Below are 21,005 nucleotides of genomic sequence, written 5' to 3' on the forward strand. Positions count from 1 at the left end.
TGATGCTATGAAGTGTCAAATTTGCTTGTGTTGTACTATTTTCCCTCCCTGTAACAACCCTCAAGCGAGGGTTAACAATATTAATAAAGAAAGAAAGAAAAGAAAGAATACGACGCCAGTCCCTCTCCTGTTGGCTGTTTAAATCAGAGTGAGGATGTCCAAAACGTCTCCGCTCCTGCCTTTGCTGTAGGAGGATGTCACGAGAATTCGGTGGAAGGTCGTCGCTAGGCCATGCCGTTGCTCGGACATTCAAACCTCGAGCAATACGGTCTGCCCTAGCGTTTCCTGCCAGTCGCTCGTGTGCCGGACACCAGACGATAGTGTGGTGCTCCTCTAGTTGAGTGCCTAAAATTTTGATTATTGATTTGGGTGCCGTTCCATGTAAAAACAGGCGGCAAGCCGCTTGTGAGTCGGATAATATGACAGCCGAATTGGTTTGGCGCTCGGCGTCCTGAATGGCCAAGGCGATGGCTGCAGCCTCTGCCACGCATGCCGAGGCGGTTTTGAAGGATGCCGTTGTTATGTTGTTGCATGTAGAGACTATGGTGAAAGTGCCTGAGCTGGCTGGACTGGCATCCGTATAATACACCCCCGGTCCCATGCTGAAACGTTTGTGAAGGGTCTTTGCCCTTGCTCTGCGTCGTCCGGGATCGTACTTGGGGTGCATGTTTTTGGGAATCGGGGCCACCGCGACGTGCGATCGAACATTGCGGTCTATCTGTGCCGTTTCCTCTGCGCAATACTGGGGTCTCAGGGGAAAGCCTAACCTCGCCAATACTTCCCTGCCCTGAGTTGAAGAACAAAGTCGTTCTTTCTGGGCATATAACGTCGCGACTGCGTACTCGTCAAAAGTATTGTGCAGGCCCAGTCCCTCGAATCTCTCTGTGCTAGCGCATTCGGGAAGACCAAGGGCGGCTTTGAAGGCTTTTCTTATTATTGTGTTTGCCTAAATGATCTCTTGGTTTGTCAAGGCCTGATACGGAAGGGCGTATGTGAGTCGGCTAATTACGAATGCGTGAACCAGGCTGTTGGTCTCTCCCTCAGTTAGGCTGTCTCTGCTTCTTGCCACTCTCCTTATCATTCTGGCCACGTTTCCTGTGACCGCCTTTAGTTTTTGTAGGGTGTGAGATGTTCCAGCATTCTGCTGTATCCACATCCCCAATATTCTGAGTGTCTCCACTTCACGAATTGGCGCCCCGTCGAGATTCAGACTGAGCGGCACCCAGTCCTTATTTCTTGCGTATTTCGCACGCACCCGAATGAATTCCGATTTTTCGGGTGCGCACGCCATGTCCGCCGCCCTCGCGTATTCCACGACTGCGTCTATGGCCTTTTGAAGGGTTTCTTGCTTGTCCCCGTAGGACCCCTGGTGAGCCCAGAACGTGATATCATCGGCATATATCGCTCAACCGAGATTCGGGTGTTTATCTAGCTCCAGGGCTAGCTTTCTCATCCCTACATTGAATAGCAGTGGAGAGAGTATAGCTCCCTGAGGGGTACCTCTGTCGGGACAGTTGAAGGTGTCGGACCTCGTGGAGCCTAATCCGATTGTTGCCGTGCGGTGGCTGAGGAACGAGCGCACGTTGTTATAAATTCGCGTTCCGCAGTTTAGCATGGTGGGAGATGCTGTCAAGGCCTTTTTGATGTCCAGTGCCAGAACAAATTTATCTTCCGACCCTTTGTTGGGGTGCAGGACCTCGTGCTTTAGTAGTAGAAAAACGTCCTGCGCTGACACGTGGGGTCGGAAACCGAACATGTTGGAGGGGAACATGTTGTTTAGCTCTATGTGGTTTGAGAGCCGGACCTGCACAACCTTTTCAAAGAGTTTTCCCGCGCACGACGTTAGGGAGATGGGTCGAAGGTTGTTGATGTTACGAGGCTTACCTGGTTTTGGAATAAGAATAATTTTTGCTTCCTTCCATTCTTTTGGAAGGACGCCGTCCTCTCTCCAGAACGTGTCGTTAAAGAATTTGGTCAAGCACTTTAGCGTGTCGTCACTTAGATTGCGAATCATTGCGTTCGTGACCTGATCTACCCCTGGGGTCGTGTTTTTCTTGAAGGAGTGTGCCGCTGCGTAAACCTCTTCAAAGGTTATGGGGGCGTCCAGTTCCGGTTGGTCCTGACCTTCGTAAACGGGTTTGGTGGATTGCCCGGTCGGTACAGTTCCTACGTATATCTCTTTAATTTTGTCTATCATGGCAGCTTCCCGACCTTCAAACTCGTTTTCAAGCAGCTTGAGTGTGCGATTCGCGACTGTTTTTGTTCCTCCCGGGTCAATCTTACTTCGAAGAATGCGCCATGTTTTCTTTGTAGTCAACGTGCCCCGAAGCGAGTCGCTGAACTGACGCCAATTGCTGTCGCTTAACTTTTGTGCGTATTAGTTAGCTTCCTGCGCCAGCTGAGCTATCCGTATCCTGAGTTTGCGATTAAGCTTCTGCCTTTTCCACCTTTTTGTGAGGCCTCTCCGGGCTTCCCAGAGATGCAAGAGGTGACGATCCACGGCTGGAGCCTCCGTTGTCGTTTCAATTGTTTTTGTGACCCTAGAGTGAATAACTCGGATCCGCTCGGCCCATTCTCCTACGTCTGTTATGCTGCCGATTGTTTTCTGTTTTTCACGAAATTTGGTCCAGTCGGATAGCCTTGCCTTGCCAATAGCTCTTCGAATCCTGGCTGCATTAACCGATATGCTTAAGATATAGTGATCGCCTCCTAGGTTTTCACCTAGGTTGGTCCATCGCGTCTCACTTTCGTTGTTGGTGAACGTGAGGTCGGGGGAAGTGTCCTGCGACACGCTGTTCGCGATTCGCGTTGGGAGATCCGGTTGAGTTAGCTGGAAAAGTCCGTAGCGTTCTACAACGTCTGCTAACAATATGCCCTTGGGATTGTCTGTATTCTAGCCCCAGTTTGAGTGTTGTGCGTTAAAGTCGCCTAACAATATTAATTTGTCCCTACCTTGAGCGAGTCGCACCGCGGTGGCCACCACGTTTTCAAAATCCGCCTGTTTTTCTCTGGGAGAACTATAAACGTTGACAATAATTGTTTTAGGTTTGCCGCTTTTCTGTGGCCAAATCGTGATTATCTGGTGCTGAATAAGTTCCCGAAAAGAATAATTTACGCTAATCGTGACATTCTTCTTGGCAAAGCTGGCTACTTGAGGGTAGTCAGGGTGAGCATAAAGGTCGTACCCTTTGAGTTTTGGATTTTGTTTCCCTATTTCCTGAATACAGATAACGTCGGGAGGGATTGGCGCCGATTCTATGTAGTGCGTGAAATTAGCCAATTTAGTTCGTAGCGTGCAGCAATTCCATTGCCAGATTTCAATGTGTCCGGTCTTTGTGTTGTTTGCCATATTATCCAGGGATATTACTGTCGCAATCAGTGTGCTCTATAGCTTTCGGTGTCCTGGTAGGAGCTCCCGGACTTTGACTGACCCTCTTTCGGGGGACGGCCGCGGCTTTTGTTTGCACATCCTCTACCATTCGTTTGAGTTTGTGTAGCTCTGCGAACATTAGTTGCATGTTTTGTGCTAACTGTTCCAGCGTTAACGAATGAGCGCTGCAGGCGGTACTTTGTTGCAGTGATGTCTGCGGTGGTTATTTGGAAGTGTGGTCCACAATTGGTATGGGTTGCTGTGATGTGCTGTTGTTTGCCATGCGCTTAAAAGCTTCAAACTCGGCTCGTAGCTCGGCTAAACTGTTTCGAAGTATTTTGTTTTCTTCTACTATTTTCTTGTACTCTGGATTTTATGTGATTGGTGTAGGTGTATTCTTAGGATTGGCAGTGGGAGATGCTACTTGCGCCCAGCTCACCGGATTATATTGTGCGGTGCTGCATGGCAGTAGGATCCCTGGTGACTTGCTTCTTGGGGCCTCTTTCTTTTTTGTCTGATCTTGCTGCTGAGGCACCTTGGGTCGGGATGCCGAACGTCTCCTCTGGCCCGGCTGCCCGGAACAAGATCGGCTCCTCGACGGCGAGCGGGTTCTGGAGCGGCTGCGACGATCCATGGCTGGAAGGAACTCCAGCTCGGAGTCCTCGTCTTCGGTGGCGAACCACCGTAGCTGGGTCTTGATATCCGTGGTCTTGATATCTGCCTGACTGGCTTTAGTCTTTTGGGACATCGGCGGTCACCAGTTGGATGATCAGTCCCACAAATGGCGCATTTGGGGGTGCACGTGTGTCCATCGGCAGGCTCCCGCACCCCGCACGAGCGGCACACCTGCACGTCGGGTTGTGGACATACGTCGGTGCGGTGTCCCACGGTGCCACAGGTACGGCAGAATTGTACCGCATTTCGGTAGGGTGTGCAGAGTTTCTCTCCCCCGAAGTAATAAACACACCTTGGCACTCGGCTGCCGTAGAAGGTGAGCAAGGCACTTTGTGAGTCGCCCATCATTCTTGCGTCGATCAACTCCAGTCCCTGCGTTCGGATACGTAGGTTCGATCGCAGCACGTCAGAAGGGGTGTGTGCTTCTATCCCGTGGATTACTCCTCGCGTCCTGTCTTCTCCTGCCGTAACGTACGCATTGACAGGGTGTTGTCGTCCGTTGATGTTCAAGGATTTATTGGCTTGCATGACCTTGGCCGTATCCCGATTCGGGGTGGATATCACTGCAATGTTCGAGCCTGACTTGATTCTTATAATAAAATCGTTGTCAGTGGTTCTGTCCTCGCACGCCTCCATGACCGCTCTTGCCAGTGCCTGACTGGTAACATTCTTGAGTGGTAGCCCTTGGTGTGGTCTGATGACCACCTTCAGGTCACTCTTCGGTAGCGGCGGAAGACGCTTGAGTCGTGGGTGCCCGCGATGCGCCATGGGTTTGGACGAGTCGGTAGTCGGACCTGATGGCAGTGCGCTTCCTTCCGCGGAGCGGCGCTAATGAGCGAGATTTTTCTTTTCCTTCAGGGAAAGAACGCGCTCCCATCCGGCTTCTGCGGTCGTTTCGTTGACCACGGTAGCGCTTTGCATGTTTTTGTTGATCGTGGCTGCCTTATTGCATTCGTAGTGCGGTGTTGCATCACCCACCTGAGATGCAGTGAAGTCCATCTGTTCTTCAAGGCGCGACGTTGTAGTAAGTCGCGGTTTCGATGTCGCAGCCGGAGTTCTTAACGCCGCCATGTTCAAATGCGCGCGCGCCCGCCGGCGCCGCTCTCCTAACTGAAGTTAGGGTTAGCAGCTCGCCACGTTCTGAAGGTGGAAAATCGGCCGTAAGACGCCGAAATATGGTCCGACTGACCTGCAGTTGGTGCTTCTTTGCGTAATTCTGGTTTTATTTTTGATGCCTTGGCCTGTCTCTCACACTGCCGCTATCTTTTAAAATAAAACCCACTTTAGCCGCATAAATGCGCGCTTCTTCATCGAGAAGTTTTCCTCGTAAGGTCGGTGTCTCATTTACTTCACTTGTGCAGGGCCGCTCGCTCTTTGGGGAAACGTCTCATCTGTACTGAACCTAGTATAACTTGAGCATTTATTCGGTGGTACAGAGAAAATGACCACTGAAATGATGCGGGAATGCGTCATATCTTTCATAGGGACAGAAAAGCGTATTTCGATGTATGCTTTAGACCCTGTATAGTATGGCTCACTAATGCAGCGTTCTGTGAGCGGTTCACGTAAAAGTGCAGCCATTTTTTTACAGAGAAGCTGTCCAGGTCTAGGATCTGGAAATAAATGTGCCCCCCGAGATGTAGACAAATAAAAATCATCATGTTGGCCGATCCTGGTGATAGTGAAGAAAGGGTTCAAGTTCAATGGCACATACCCCCGTGGGCTCGAGCACTTGTAGCGCGCCCTCGAAATACCCACATGTCGAAGCGTGAGTGTATATGCATGAAGTAAAACAAAAGAGAAAAAAAGAGAAATGAAAAATACAAAAGAAATAAAGACGAAACAAATAACAAAGTTATGATGTTGACAAATACAATGCGCTGAAGCGATAAACGCTGTCGCCCAAAAGCTAGTCTATGACGACGCGTGTCGAAACGTCAGCGTATGTGTAGAAAAAAAAGGATAAGAAGAAGGAAAGGAGAAAAACACAAAAATACAAAATAAAATAAAGATGAAACAAACAAAGAAGTTATGTGTTTGTTCCTTTATTCAACCAATATGGCATAAACACCAAATTGAATTTAATACAGCTATTGAGTAATACAACTTCGCTGGTCTTCCTTCTTTACATTATGGAAGGGCTCTGAATTCTTTTTCATTTGCCTCTCTGTGTACACGTCAATTATTCTTACAAGCAGCACATGTTCCTGCAAGCAGCAGGGCGAAACTGCGCACGCAAAATGCTAAGCGTGCAGAGCTGGGCTGGTTGATTGTAAATAGCATTATGAAACATCGGCCAGCACACACAAAAAAACGGAAACAAAAAACAAGGACGTGCAGAGAGGGGCAACAAAAAAGCCGAACTTCAACCGAGTTGAAGTCTGGCGTTCTTGTTGTCTCTCTCTGCTCGCCCTTGCTTGCTTTTTTTTTTTTGCTGTGCTGGAAGATGTTTTATATGGCACACAAAGTGGTACACTTTGTACGGTCCACTGGCGGCAGAAAGAAAACACGTGCTGGTGGTTCTCTAGACAACGATAAGGACATCATTTCTTTAACAGAGAAAACTGTGCGGTTGCTCCAGATCTTTACATCCTCTTCAATTTCCCTTGAATAAAATTTTTCTCTGTCCTATGGTGTAATTGCTATGCGCTTGTAACAGGCGTATGCACCTGGGGGAGCGGCGAGGCAGATGAAATTTTGTGTCCCCTTCCAAAAGGCCTTTTCACCGGACGTTAACAAAGCTGAGGCACCCGGGAATTTCTGGAATCTTACTATAGCTACAACGGTCCGTCGGCTTACGCCTCTTGAAATGCGTTCTCTTGTCTGCTCACCATATACTCATGCCCACGAGCCGGTGTGTCCCCTGCATGAGAGGTGAAATCTCCAAGTTATAATAACACTCGCTATTCTAAACACTGCAATTATTGAAAATAGTTCTTTACCTTTCTGCTTCCCACTCGACGCTTTCTTCTATTCTGTTCCCTCTTCATTGCACCTTGCTGGCTAATTTACATTTGTCAGCCATCGCCAGTGCGTCGATCCAACAGAGAATTCTTTTCTTTCTTTACCCCAACAACTACAAATGTAGTCGCTTTTCCCACAATCAGACGCGAGCTCACGTGATCGCTAGTGAGGAGCTTAAGCGCACCTTTGGCCGATTTGTCTTCGGCCCGGCGGCCAAGAATATTGCGAAAGCATTAATGTCCAGTTGAACGCCGCTGAGAGATCCTTCGAGTTATGAACTTTTCGCGGGCAAGCGAGCGCGTTGGGACGCTGGGTCAACGCCCCCCAGATAGCACAAGGCCGGTGCATTTCGATCCTTGACGTCATGCTGTCTTGCCCGACTGCCGTAGAATCTAACGGGGACGGTTCCGAGTAAGCCGCGTCACTTTTGGCGTCGCCGCATTGGTCACGCCGGACTTGGCAATGGAAATTTCGGTCCGAGTAGCATGATGTCATAAAGCAGAGTAGAGAGCGTGCAATCTATGGAGGCGCTGGCTTAGCTCAGTGAGCACAAAACACTTGGCTTCTGAAAGTGTGGTCGTAGGTTCGAAACACGCTACCGCGAACGTTTTTCGGATTTGCCGTGTCTTTTTATACTTCATTTCGTCGTAGCGATTACCGAGGCGAAGTTAGAATGCAGGCGAGAGCTCGCGCAGACAAGGAACGCGCGGATAACACAGGCTTCAAAGAGGGTGACGTGGCGATGCCCTCTCTCCTCACCCAACGCCTGGCGCGGCAGCAAAGGTTCCCTTCCGGCCGCTGTGCTCCGTCGAGGCGGACACGTGACGTGGCGTCGCAGCCGCCCGCATCGCTCGAGGAATGTCCGTTCAATTGAACACAGATACCGCGAAACGTGGTGTAGGGATTCTCACTTTAGTTTTACGAAAACAAATAATCGGAATGCAAAGTATTCTGCGGTGTCTTCGTAATGACAAATTAATTAGGAACACTGGCGGGGCGTTTCCCTTAGGAGTGGATGATCCTTTACCCCCATCTTCCTTCTTTTTCTGTTAATATTGCCGCCTTGATTTCTTTCTCTGCAGTCCTCAGTGTGCTGCCTCAGAGGAGATTGAATTTACTCTCGTGATCGTGCTGCTATTTCATCTGTTTATTTCGGTAGCTTTAGGGTCTCACTGGTCGTTACAGACTTTGGTAGGATATAGTTTTTGTTTAGAGTATACGAAATGAAAAAAAAAATGCCTAGCACAATGGTAGTCCTTAAGCGGGATTACTAGAAGCGGCGGACATTGCTTGCACGAGAAATCAAAATGTGTTATTCAGTAAATAAGGAAACTTCTCTAATGAATTTTCACAAATTGTATTATTTTATGGACGCATTTTCATGGGAGTGAAATTCAAAAATCATATATGCCAACCCAGTTTTAGTTCAATAAGAAAGCTGACCTCGGTCGGCATCTCTGGAATCTCAATCTTGTAACCGCTACCAGAAAACAAAGGCCTTTTCACGTCTACAAAGCTTCGTAGCGATTCGAAAAAGGTACCTAAATACAAGTCTAAATGAGGCGACAAACGATAATTAGTCGCACAATAGGTAAATAACGGTACGAGTGTAATTAGCGCCAATTTGGTAGAAAATCAACCACATTTCATTATATCCCTGTAAAGGGAGCACTGCCGTAGATATGGACACGTTGATGCGAAGCCACCATACGACACATTTTTTGGAAATGGAGTGAGTTCGCTTGGAATAAGCAGAGCCCGCGCGAGGCAATGGTGTTTGCAAGGCGGCTTAGCCGGTGACCACAGTTGCTAGAATTAGTCACACAGCAGCTGAATATAGCGGTACCGGTGTAATTAGCGATAATATAGTCGAAAATTAATCGCATTGAAATATAGGTTGCAGTATCTCTGGGATCGGCCCACCTGGCCTTTTCGTCAGAAATGGAAAGGGTTAACGATGTCAAAAACTGAAACTTGCTGATTTTTCTTTTAAGGACAAAAAAAAAAGAATGGATGTACAACTGAAAGACCATGCACACAGAAAAATGGGGGCAACCAGGCCTGTTTAGATAAGACTTGTAGGAATCAAGTCTTATCAAGTCTTGAGTGGGCATGGGAGAGCAGCCACCATGCGGTCGCTGCTAAGCTCTCCTTTCTGCTTTCTTGTGCAGATTGATGTTTTTGGCTCATCGCTGTCACCATCGCACGTGTGCTATGTCTACATCTCTATCGAATTTCCTGCTGGATCCACCGCCATAAGCAGCTGACAACAGCCTTGATTATCTGAGCATGGAAGACGTCATCATCTTCACGCCGGTATCAAGTGGGACACGGACACTGCCGCCAGCGGCAGCACTGCAGCGCTCAGATTTAGGCAACTGGCATCAGCAAGGCGCGTCCAGTGGGCGCGGGAGAGCAGCTACCATGCGGTCGCTGCTAAGCTCTCCTTTCTGCTTTCTTGTGCAGGTTAGTCAGTCCGAATCGCTTTTTTGTAAACGTACAAACAATGTCGGTTTGCTGCTCTTCCCTTGCCCGCAAGTGCTGGCTGCCACTCTGAGTGATTGTGTCTCTGTTGCTATGTTGCTCTTACTTTGCGGGATGTAGAATTAAACCCTGGTCCCCATACTGAAGCTCAACATAAGCACAATGAAGTTATGGCCGCCATAGCTGCTTTGTCGTTAAAATTTGACACGCGACATGCCGAGATGATGAATGCCATAGCTGAACTAAAGGCTAACCAAGAAAACCTTACTGAGACCGTTTCAGACCTTTCCAATAGAGTGACTGCCGTGGAAGCTGCGGTTGAGTCTTTTGAAAATATGCCTTCAGGAAGTGATATTACTACCGCAGTCCATGAAGCAGTTTCAAATGAAAGCGCTTCGCTCGCGTCAAGACTAGACGTTCTGGAGGACCATTCAAGACGCGACAACTTGATCTTCTATGGTATCTCAGACAACGTATCAGAAACGTGGGCTCAATCAGAAGCCCACATCCATCACTTTCTTAGAAATTGTCTCAACATGACTCCCTCGGAAGTCGCAATCCATAGGGCTCATAGGCTAGGCACATACGTTGTCGGCAAGGCACGACCTGTTATAGCTAAGCTTGTGTCTTCCAAAATGAGAGACCATATACTTTCGCAAAAAGCGAAGTTTAAAGCCGATGGTATTTCAGTCGGCGAAGACTTTTGCAAAGCCACTCGTCAATCGCGGAATGCACTAAATGACTTTGGCAAGGCCAGCGGCCAGTCTTTTTCTTTGCGTCATAACAAACTAATCATAGGTAAAAAATGTTACGTTTATTGCGCAGCTACAGGTGAAGTATGCGAGATCGGACCAGCTAGGAGCGCGATTACCCCAACAAACAACAAACCATCGGGTCCACAATCTTCACATTTGGGTGCAGCATAGCTATCTCGTGTTCCGAAGCAAGCAAACTCCTTATCACTTCTTTTTACAAATGTCCGAAGTATCGCCAACAAACGCACATCACTGTCATCACATATCGACGCATGCTCAGCTGATATAGTTGTGCTCACCGAAACATGGCTTTCAGCAAAAATTAAAGATAGTGAAATACTAGACTGTCAAAAAACATATAACTTTTATAGGTACGATCGCGATTTCCGTACGGGCGGAGGTGTACTGATTGCCGTGAGCTCTGCTATCCATTCCTTCACTATCTCCACTGACTCACCATTAGAAATAGTTTGCACTCGTGTTGCTTTTCCCACTGGCAACCTCATCTTTTGCGCGTGTTATAGGTCCCCATCCTCCACTACCAATTTCTGCACTGACCTTCATGACGTCCTTAACAAATTAGTTGTTCGATACCCAAAATCACATTTGTTCTTACTAGGTGATTTCAATTTTCCAAACATAGTGTGGTAAAATGGTGTTCCCTCCCTTAAGCAGTCATCTTCCGAGTGCACCCATTTTTTGGACATCTGCGCTGATTTTAATCGAACCCAGCTGATTCATGAACCCACACGCACTACCAGCACTTCGTCTAATACTTTAGACCTCTTTTTTAAAACAGCTCCAGATTTGGTTTCTCCTCCAACATACCTTAAAGGAATAAGTGACCACTCGCTTCTCCACTTAACACTCAAGAAGAAAGTTCGCTCGAAGAAAACAGTTAAAACTATATGTGATTACCATGCCGCCGATACCATATCCATTTTAAATGAACTAGAATCATTCATTACTGACTACACAGTCAACTTTTTTGAACGTACCGTTGAAGAGAACTGGTCATTGTACAAGAACAAACTACTAACACTAATGGATCGCTATGTGCCTAAAAGAAAGATTGTTTCGAGTCCTTCCTCGCCATGGTTTACTGGAATTCTGCGCCGTCTGCGCAACAAAACGAAATGTATTTTTCGTCGCGACAAAGCAACTAACCTTCCCGAACGCTGGGCAGCATATCATTGCATTCACGCAGAATATCCTATCGCTATTACAAATGCAAAAAAGATTTTTTTCGATAACACCCTCCCATCACTTTTGCAGTCTAATCCACGTAAATTCTGGAATATTGTTGGTGGCAAAGAAAGCAAAACAATCCAACTAGCCCGTTCCGACAATGTCGCGCTCCCTCCGAACCAGTGCTGTTCCGTTTTGAATGATGTATTTGCTTTCGTCTTTCACAAATGTGCTCCTGCCACTCTCCCGTCGGTAACTAAATGCTCCTATTTACCAATGAACTCCATTTATATAGATTGGGTCGGCATACAAAAGTTGATTGAAAACCTGAAAATATCTTCTTCATCAGGTGAACACTCAATTAACTGTAAAATGCTTAAAATTACTGAACCATATTCTTCCATTATGCTCTCGATGCTCTTTTCCCAGTCTCTAGGTTCCTCAGTTCTTCCAAGCGATTGGAAGGTTGGCAAGGTTGTTCCGGTCCCTAAATCAGGTAACACTCATTCCCCCGATAACTATCGTCCTATATCACTGACAAGTATACCATGCAAAATATTGGAGCATATTATACATTCTCATCTGATTGATTTCCTTGAGTCTAATTTCTCCTTTTCGACTGAACAACACGGTTTCAGGAAAACATTTTCATGTGAAACCCAACTCATTTGTTTTACTAATGACCTATTTACCCATACTGATATGGGCTTCGATGTAGACTGCGTGTTTTTGGACTTTGCAAAAGCTTTCGACACTGTTTCACATGATCTTCTCATTCTTAAACTTAGCATGCTTAACATTGACCCTAATGTACTAAACTGGATTAAAAGCTTTCTGTCTAATCGAATTCAGTACGTTTCAGCTAATGAATGGTCATCCTCTCGCACTTCCGTAACATCGGGTGTACCATAGGGATCGGTACTGGGACCCCTGCTTTTCCTGATTTACATAAACGACCTTCCTAAATGCATTTCCCATTCATCTATCAGGCTTTTCGCAGATGACTGCGTCATTTATCGCAAAATAACTAACCACACTGATTCTGATAAGCTTCAAGACGATCTTAGAAGCAGATCCAACTGGTGCGATAAATGGCTCATGCGACTAAACGTTAATTAATGTAAAACAATTCATGTATCAAGCCGCACTAACACTGACAATACGCGTGTTTACTTACTTCACGATACTGCTCTTGAATCCGTCAACTCGTACAGATACCTAGGTGTCCATATTTCACGAAACTTATCATGGCATACGCACATCAAACACGTCACTAATAACGCTAACCGGGTTCTTGGATACTTGCGTCGAAATTTCTCTGCTGCGTCTATGCCGATAAAGCTTACCCTCTACAAAACATTAGTGCGACCAAAGCTAGAATATGCATCCACCGTATGGGATCCCCATCAAGTCACACTGATAAACACTCTAGAATCCTTCCAGAATCGCGCAGCACGATTCATCTTATCGAACTATTCCCGTTACGCCAGCATTACTTCCATGAAAAACACACTTACATTACCGGAGCTTTCATTGCGCCGTAAATGTTTTAGACTGTGTCTTTTCCACAGGCTGTATCACCACAACCCACTATTAAAGGATCATCTTATTACTCGCCCTTCATACATTTAATCCCGTTTCGATCACATGTTTAAAGTTGGTGTTCCATATTTTAGAACAAAGATGTGTCATGGTTCTTTTATTCCTAAAACCAGCGCCGACTGGAACGACCTTCCTCCCTCCATCGCTGCCATTTCTGACGTTGGCAATTTCAAGACTGCTGTATTTTCTGCCGTTTTGTAATACCTATTATTGTATAATTACGTACTTTTTTTTCGCACTTACCACTCCTTTCTGTAATGCCTTCGGGCCAGGAAAGTATCCGAAATAAATAAATAAATAAATAAATAAATAAATAAATAAATAAATAAATAAATAAATAAATAAATAAATAAAAAAATAAATAAGTGAAAACTTGAATGTAGGCGCTGTCGTTCTTTTTGAAGATTTTGTCGTAACACTGATAAATTCAACCGTATTGAACGTGTTGAAGCCTGTATAGCAGGTAATTCAAAATAGTTCTGGAGCTACACATGCTCTTACGTTTCTAGGAAGAGCGCCAAGACGTATCTCTTGTTGACGAAAATGGCGATGTTATTTCGAACGCTGCTGATGCGTTTGCAGAACATTTCTGTATTTGGCATAACAACTGTTTGTACCTCAAGTAACCTTCCTTCTCCATACGGTACGGTGCGTACACTATCAGTTAATGATGACCTTGTTTTGAAATGTATGAATGCAGACAGCGAGTTAATCACTAATATAATTTGATTAGAAGGTTCTTACGAGCTCTATGAATATTGGGTGCTTGTTTCCAGGACTACGTGAACAATGAAATTAGCCTGTTAAGCGTATAATAGTGTTTTATTGCATATTGTATCGGAACTTTTTTTACTTGACGCCATGCCAATGCTCCAACTGCTGCCGTCCACTCCGCCTCTCTTCCCAAACAGCGTCGTCGTGTGACAAAGCACAGTCAGATCTCGTGACAGAGACAGGTGGGGTCGCGTCTCCACCATCTAAGACGGCCCTAAAGTGGGACGGCGTTTCGTTGGACACTTCACCACCGGGTGGTTGACATGGCTGGTCAGTATATCGTTCAAGGACGTGACCATATTACACACTATCCTTGAATTCTAATCCAAGAGTAATAGCCCTCTCCTTGGGCAAGGTGGCAAAGCCCTGCATCCGGGCAAATTCGCATACGGCGACCTTGTCGAAGAGGACAGCTTTGGGCCGCCTCCTGGCAGAAAGAACGGCCGCAGCCACGGTGTTTCCTTTGTTGGCAATGCGCAGTAACCGTGGCAGAGAACTTGAGAAACGCTGCTCGCTATAGGGCCGCGCAGCCGAGCGGGCTGAAGCCATGGCCGGGGTAGTGGCTATAGTTGCCTTACCCAAGTTGCCCCGAGTTCTGTTCCAAGCAGCATTGGTTGCACGGGGTTTGTTCGTTTGCGACGGCGGCGATGATGCGTGATGTTGTTGCTGTTGGAACTCCGAGGTTCCTCCACCCTGGGCCGTGGCCGAGGTAGTGCTCGGCTGCTCCTCCTGGTCCCCGTAACTGCCATTCTCGAGCTTGCTGGTAACCTCCTTGGGATTACGATCCTGCTGCTTCCGCCGGCGGACATCACGCGGATTGTATACGTAGTCCACGTACTTCCTTCGGTGGACGGCGGTAGCTTCGTCTACCTTGCGCTTGTAGGGCCCCTTGTTGGCGGCGTAGAGAGAATGCCACACCTTGCCTACGTGGCTGCTTGCGGGCAGTTCGTTTTCGTTCGGACTCTTGGCGGCCACCAATCGCCTCTTCTCCCGTGTGAACAGCGTGAAGGCGTATGGAGGGGACCGAAGATGGTTGCTGCGCTGCACTTCGCTGAACAACGATGGACTTCCCACGTAGGGATCCGCGGCCACATCAGGGACCAGCATGGCTGCTTCTGCTCGTGCGCAGCCTGCAACAGCAGGCGCTGAATGCTTCCCAGGCACTTGCTGGCAGTGCTTTACTGCAACAGAGACAGGGGCAGATGAAGATGGCTGAACTTTGCAGCGACTGCTGTCTGCGGAGCCGAAAGTGTCCAGGAATCTGTCCTAGTAGAAGAACGAGCAGCTTAGAAAGAAGTCGTCGTCTTCGTCGTTCAGGAGCGTGCGTGATAGTGATAGTGATGATAATAAAGATCCTCATCTATGACCCGCGCCAACATTGCGGGCTTGGCCACGAATTTCACGACAGAAGGTAGGGCAAAACAAATTCTTATTCTAAGAGGAGAAATGAAATAAAAGGAAGGACTGGAAAAACAAGGATAGTGTGCGCCTGAGCAGTCAGAGTAACTGAAACAAACAAATTTGGCAAAAAATTTGAGAAGGTGATAATGAAGGGAGGATTAAAGACCATATTAATAAAGAATTTGGAGAATCAATTGCAGTGAAATGAGTAGCGAGCAGAGACGTAGAGTAAAACTACACAAAATAATTTACGGCAGAAATGATCCTTTAAAATCATTTCCGAGAGTCAACGACGCTAGTGTATATGTGTTTTTTGAGGAACGTTTTATTTTGTGGGATCCAATTTATGCGGCGCAGCCGCCGAGCACCGAGTGACCTTGATTACTTGCCTCCTTCTTCTTCACCTACTGCCATTCATGTTTGCGGCAGAGGAGGTGGTGCCACGTTGCGGGGCAGCGAGGACACCACCTCCTCCATGTCGACTGGAACGTTGACGATTCGGCCGATGATTCCAAACTGGCCAACGTGCATGCGATGTTTCACTCGCATGGACAGAATCTGGGGCGACAATAGGGGCTCGGTGATTTTGTTGAGGGTTGGCAGGTAGGAGGGCCTTTTGGGGTACAAGAATCCGTTGCTTGGAGAGAGGCGCGCAACCATCCTTTGTTCTGGAAACCCCTGCACATATGGACCACAGCTCAAGTGAACACACGTCCTCTCAGAGAAACGTTCGCTCCAAGATTGGCAAATGTACGGGCAGCGACGCCCGGACAACGTCCGAACGCAACCAGAGGAAGTCCCTGACGCTACACGCCCCATCAAATTCGTCTTCGACAAAGTGCTTCTGAAAGTGCGCGTCTGCGCCCCGCAAGTGCCGGTCCTCCAGTCGGCGCCACTTGGTCTCGGTGGCCTCTTTGGCAGCCGTTTTCTTGGCGTGTTGTGGTTGTTCGGCCGCGCGACGCTTCTCTTCTAGGTCGCTCAAACTGCTGAGGTGCTACTCCTCGGCCGCGCGTATCTCACCGACCCATTGCTTCGCGTCCTGCTTCGCTGCCGTCGCCGCTTCGATGCACATCGAATACTTCTGTCATCTTTGGAGAGCCTTTGCACTCTTACGGTCCTCTTCCGTTTGATCCGTTGGAGGTTTCATTGCTGTATCCACAAAGAGAGTTCTGCGCGCACCCTAGTGCACATAGCGCAACCGAGCCACGTCTATTCGTGGCGTGCGTACCCGCACCGGCGTCTGGAGCATGAAGGCGCCGAGACAGCAGCGGAGAGCGAGTGGGCACATGGGGGCGCGCACATTGGTGACAAGCTGGAATGCGAAGAGATTCACCCAACGAGACCAATACGTAACGTACAACTCCCAGAAGAGGTAGGATTTAGAGTGGATGGAAGTATCAACCGGTCATCAGTCGAGACAAGCAATACACATTTAGAGTATTGGTGGAAAAAAACTCAGTGCCCTTCCACTCTGTGAAGAAGGATGACCAGCGAAGCTGTGTATGGCCTCGTAGTGGCGAATTCACCTCCGCCGCGTATCGGCCCGGCATTGCACTATCTTCGGGATCGGCGCACGTATGGAGAATGCTTAACGCCTGCTTCACCTCCGCCGCGGCTCAGCGCGGCATTGTACTATCTTCCGGATTTTGTGTCTACACAAGCACACGATCCTTTGGGAACTAGCCCTTAACAACTTCGCTGTAAAAGTAGGGAAGAGACTGATGCGACCGGACCGGATCCATTACAGGCATAAACAGTGTTACAACGTGGATAGAGAAGATTGAAGAGCTGTATACAAGAATACCAGAAGGAAAAGCATTGATAGCATACCTGAGTAACCATCCTATGAAATTGCCGCTCTGTAGTGTCTTCTTTAATTGATCTTAAACGCCTTATCTATACCTATGACCCAGAGATACTTCTTTTACAAGAATCTTGGCTGACTCCTGTCAAATTGTTTTCTTTTAATAATTTTCGCGTCTTCAGAGTAGAACGAATTTATGGCCGTGGCGTATGGCAACCGCAAATTAGTATGGTATCCGCAAAAATGTTTCCCAGGGCTGCTATACATCAAGAAATCATGAATCCGGAATGTTAACTGTTCGCTTTTGATTTAGTTCTTCCGAGATGTGCTCCCACTAACATAGTTAACGTTTACTTTCCTACGAGTGTCCGTAGAACAGACTACTTTGATGGTTTATCGAGTAAATCGGAAAGAGTTGTCATTGCAGGGGACTTTAATTCGCATCATATTACGTGTGGTTACCGCTCATATACGAGTGGTGAACTCTGTTATCATAAAAAAATGTTCGTTGCTGTAATGGTTGGGCTGTAACATTTATACGCCGAGATTCAAGGACCGTGATTGACCTAACTCTGGCAGTTGCTGGAGTTAGCGTGACGTCATGAACATTTCTCGATAGTGGGACACCCCCCCCCCCCCCCCTTTTTTTAATGACCATTTCCCTATTCTTTTTTCCATCATGTGTTGCCCGGAGAGAGTCAGTGATGAAACGCTGGTATTTGTCAACGGCGTTACATATGAAAAGACTGTGAAATCTGCTATTAACTCATTAACTTCGACTGATAAGGCTGAGCGCGCGGAGCACGGGCGCTATAACGTGAAACTATTCCGAACTTTTCTATTCCAATTCTGCAATCAGCCCTACGCGATTGGTTAAAAACTTTTTGGACCACCTCCACTTCGCCTGGCTGTCACGGGACGTCACGAGAACTGCCATAGCTTCCCATCTGATATGACGTGTGCACACTGATTATGCATGATTTGAGCAAACAAAAGCAAAATAGTTATTTCTGATTCGACGCCTTTTCGTCATTAGCCTTCGGCTATTGGCCAAAAGCTTTCGGGCTGTACCCATTTCACCTGCCTCACCGCGTCATACCGTCAAAGTCATCGCGTCTAAGTGACGTGTACGCGTTAAAGATGTATTAATATGCCGAACAAAACTGAGTTTTCTTCTGAATAGCCGCAGGCTTCCCCGTTCCGAAAAGAATAAAAGATGGCTGCCGCCGATCACCCAGGCACTGGCTACTCACACCTACCGGAAAGCACGGGTTTATTAGCATATAATAAAACATTTAGCATGGCCGCGTAACGTTTTCAAGCACTTTCGGCACGTTTACGACCTCGTTATGCCAACTCTTCTTTGCTGGGGATCCATTCAAGTTAGCGCCATTCTTAAGCTTCCGTTGCATGCCGCCGCGATTTTCAACCAGCAACCACGAGTTAAATAAGGAAAAGCGGACCAATCGCATACTCGGGCACCACCCTCTTCGTCCGGTTATCGATTTTCAGTGCAGTGGCTCGGCCCCATCGAAACCCATCTCCACTTGGGCGTGCTCCTCGCCTCTTGTCAGCCAATTAGATAAGACAAGCCGCTCAGCGTAGGCAATGTTATTCGTTTTTGAAGCAAACAAAAGTGACCTCCTATGAACGAGGAGAGCGTTTGATTGCATGGCCTGTTCAGACAAACCTGCGAGTGACCACCCGATGCTTGCGTCGGTGGTTACGCAAATTTGACGTCAGGAGATTGGAATAAAACATTTTGGAATAGTTTTAAGTTATAGGGCCCCAGGCTCTAAAATGCCTGATTGACGCAACAGAACAGTCCACGTTTACGACAAGAGTTTCTACTAGAAACAAAAAATGGTTCTCCGTGGTGGACTGAAGAATGTGAAAGGGCATATCGTCTTTGTTAAACTGTGTGTTAGAGCCTTCTTCATGGCCGGAACCCCCTAAATTGGATTAACTACAAATTTTATATGGCCTCCTTTAAGCGGAAAACTGTGAAAGCTAAGGATGATTATAACGCTAATGCAAACACTTAGTTATCTGACCCAAAAAACAGAAAAGCTCTACACATATCCATGGAGCACATCAAGAAACCTTCTGTCAGCCATATTAATTAAAATAAGTGTCATTTCCGATCCTAACCAAGATTGGTGCGCTCTTATAAAATAAAAACTTGTGAGAAAAGGTGCAATCGCTCTTGGCCGGTTGACGAGATAGTGCAGCAGGAAGTTTGGTATTCGTAGGGATGCTCTACTTTACATTTATCACACTTATGTAGGACCCGTTCTTGAATTTGGTTGTTTGCTGATATCTGGCTCTCCAAATTATAAGTTGCAATCTTTATTTTTGATAGAGAGACGGGACCTACGTCAGTGTCTTGACGTTCCTAAGTATGTTGCGAACTCTGTGCTGTATTTAGAAGGAAGCATGCCAGATTTAGCGTCGAGATTTCAGATGCTAACAGTAAAAACTTTTCTTAGAGCATACTAACATGTTCCCGGAACACGTTACCCGGTGTTTGTCGCACAACAGGCACTATATTTTGTTCTATGTGGCCAAGATACAAGCTCTGCGAAGTCGTGTTTACGCAGAGTCTCTTAGCAAATTTTATTTTAGCGAATAACGAAGCATCAGTGGCTATTATAGTGCTTGTTTCCAGATGAGCAAGGTAATCTTCTAGCTGGCAATTTAAATTTCGCAAGTACACTAGTTTAGCATTCGGGGGGGAAATGTTGTGATGCATACTTCTTTAGCTTTCTTCGTTCACTGATTTTCCCCGGCTAACAAATGTCAAACGTTATCGCTCGGCGAGCCAAAAGGTCATCGCTCGGCGTTAGCATTTTCTGGGGGGAGCGTAGTCGCGATAAATGAGCATAAAAATGTACTTAGTTCAATAATCAAAACGTACATTGATCGTCTCTGAGGGGAATCATAAATATTTTAGAATGCTTGAACTGTGAAAGCACGGAATCTAATTTGTAAACGCTATTTCATATATAAAACGTTGTTTGCAACAAGAGTCGAAGGCAAAAGCGCAGAACTTCTCTTTTTAACTGTATCAGAGGCTTGATTTCACAAGCCGGGCCGCCAGAACACAAGACGAAGCTGAATTTTATGATGGGACGCATATACATTGTATATCATAATTAAACTATTTCATCGCAACACAGAGCGTCCATTAGTGAGCTTACGTAACCATCCCACGAAATGTGTTGCCTGTCCCTGTTCTTCGTCATTAGGTTTGTGTAGAACAAGTATTTATTAGGTGTTGCCTTAGACGCGGCTTGATAAATGTAACTTGGGCAGTTCAGCGTCCCATCATATGTGATGACCATGTTTTTAATAGAGTCGGCCTGGGGAATGCACTGTTTACGGTAAGTCAGTGAAATGTAAACATGAATATTGAGAGAAAATGCTAGAAGTGCACTTCTGCTCAGTTGAACGATATATATGTAGTATCAAGCCATGCTTTGACAGTACACAGTTAACTGTGTAATGATTAAGTGAGTGTAGGTCATTCAGACGCGAAGATATCGATTGCATCAGGATAAACCTATAAAGGAATATCCTGGCGCAGATGAATGGAGGCTAGAAAGGTATTTAATAAAACAGGAGCCGGCACGGCTCCTTGTCGTGCATCGCGTTTCTTGTAATACCTAGGCGTTGAACAGCTGCTCTGAAACCAAAAGAATGATTTTTCTCGTAAAGAAATTATGCAGATGCAACGCACATGGTGGCACCTATGTGAAGCGGGGATTAAGTAAAGTGGTTAATTAAATGCTTTACAACAAACAGTGATGCGTACAATTTTGTTTATTTTCATCCTATGCAACGTGTAATCTCATCGAATACGTTTTTGTGTATCCGTCACGAAGGTCACAACTTTATTGTCATGCAATATTTAATGTGCATGCGCTGCATCGTTCACAAGCTATGCCGAAAGGTAAAACTCCAAATGAGGTGGACGACCAGGGCGAGA

Source organism: Dermacentor albipictus, chromosome 1 (genome assembly GCF_038994185.2).
Source record: "Dermacentor albipictus isolate Rhodes 1998 colony chromosome 1, USDA_Dalb.pri_finalv2, whole genome shotgun sequence".
NCBI lineage: Eukaryota > Metazoa > Arthropoda > Arachnida > Ixodida > Ixodidae > Dermacentor > Dermacentor albipictus.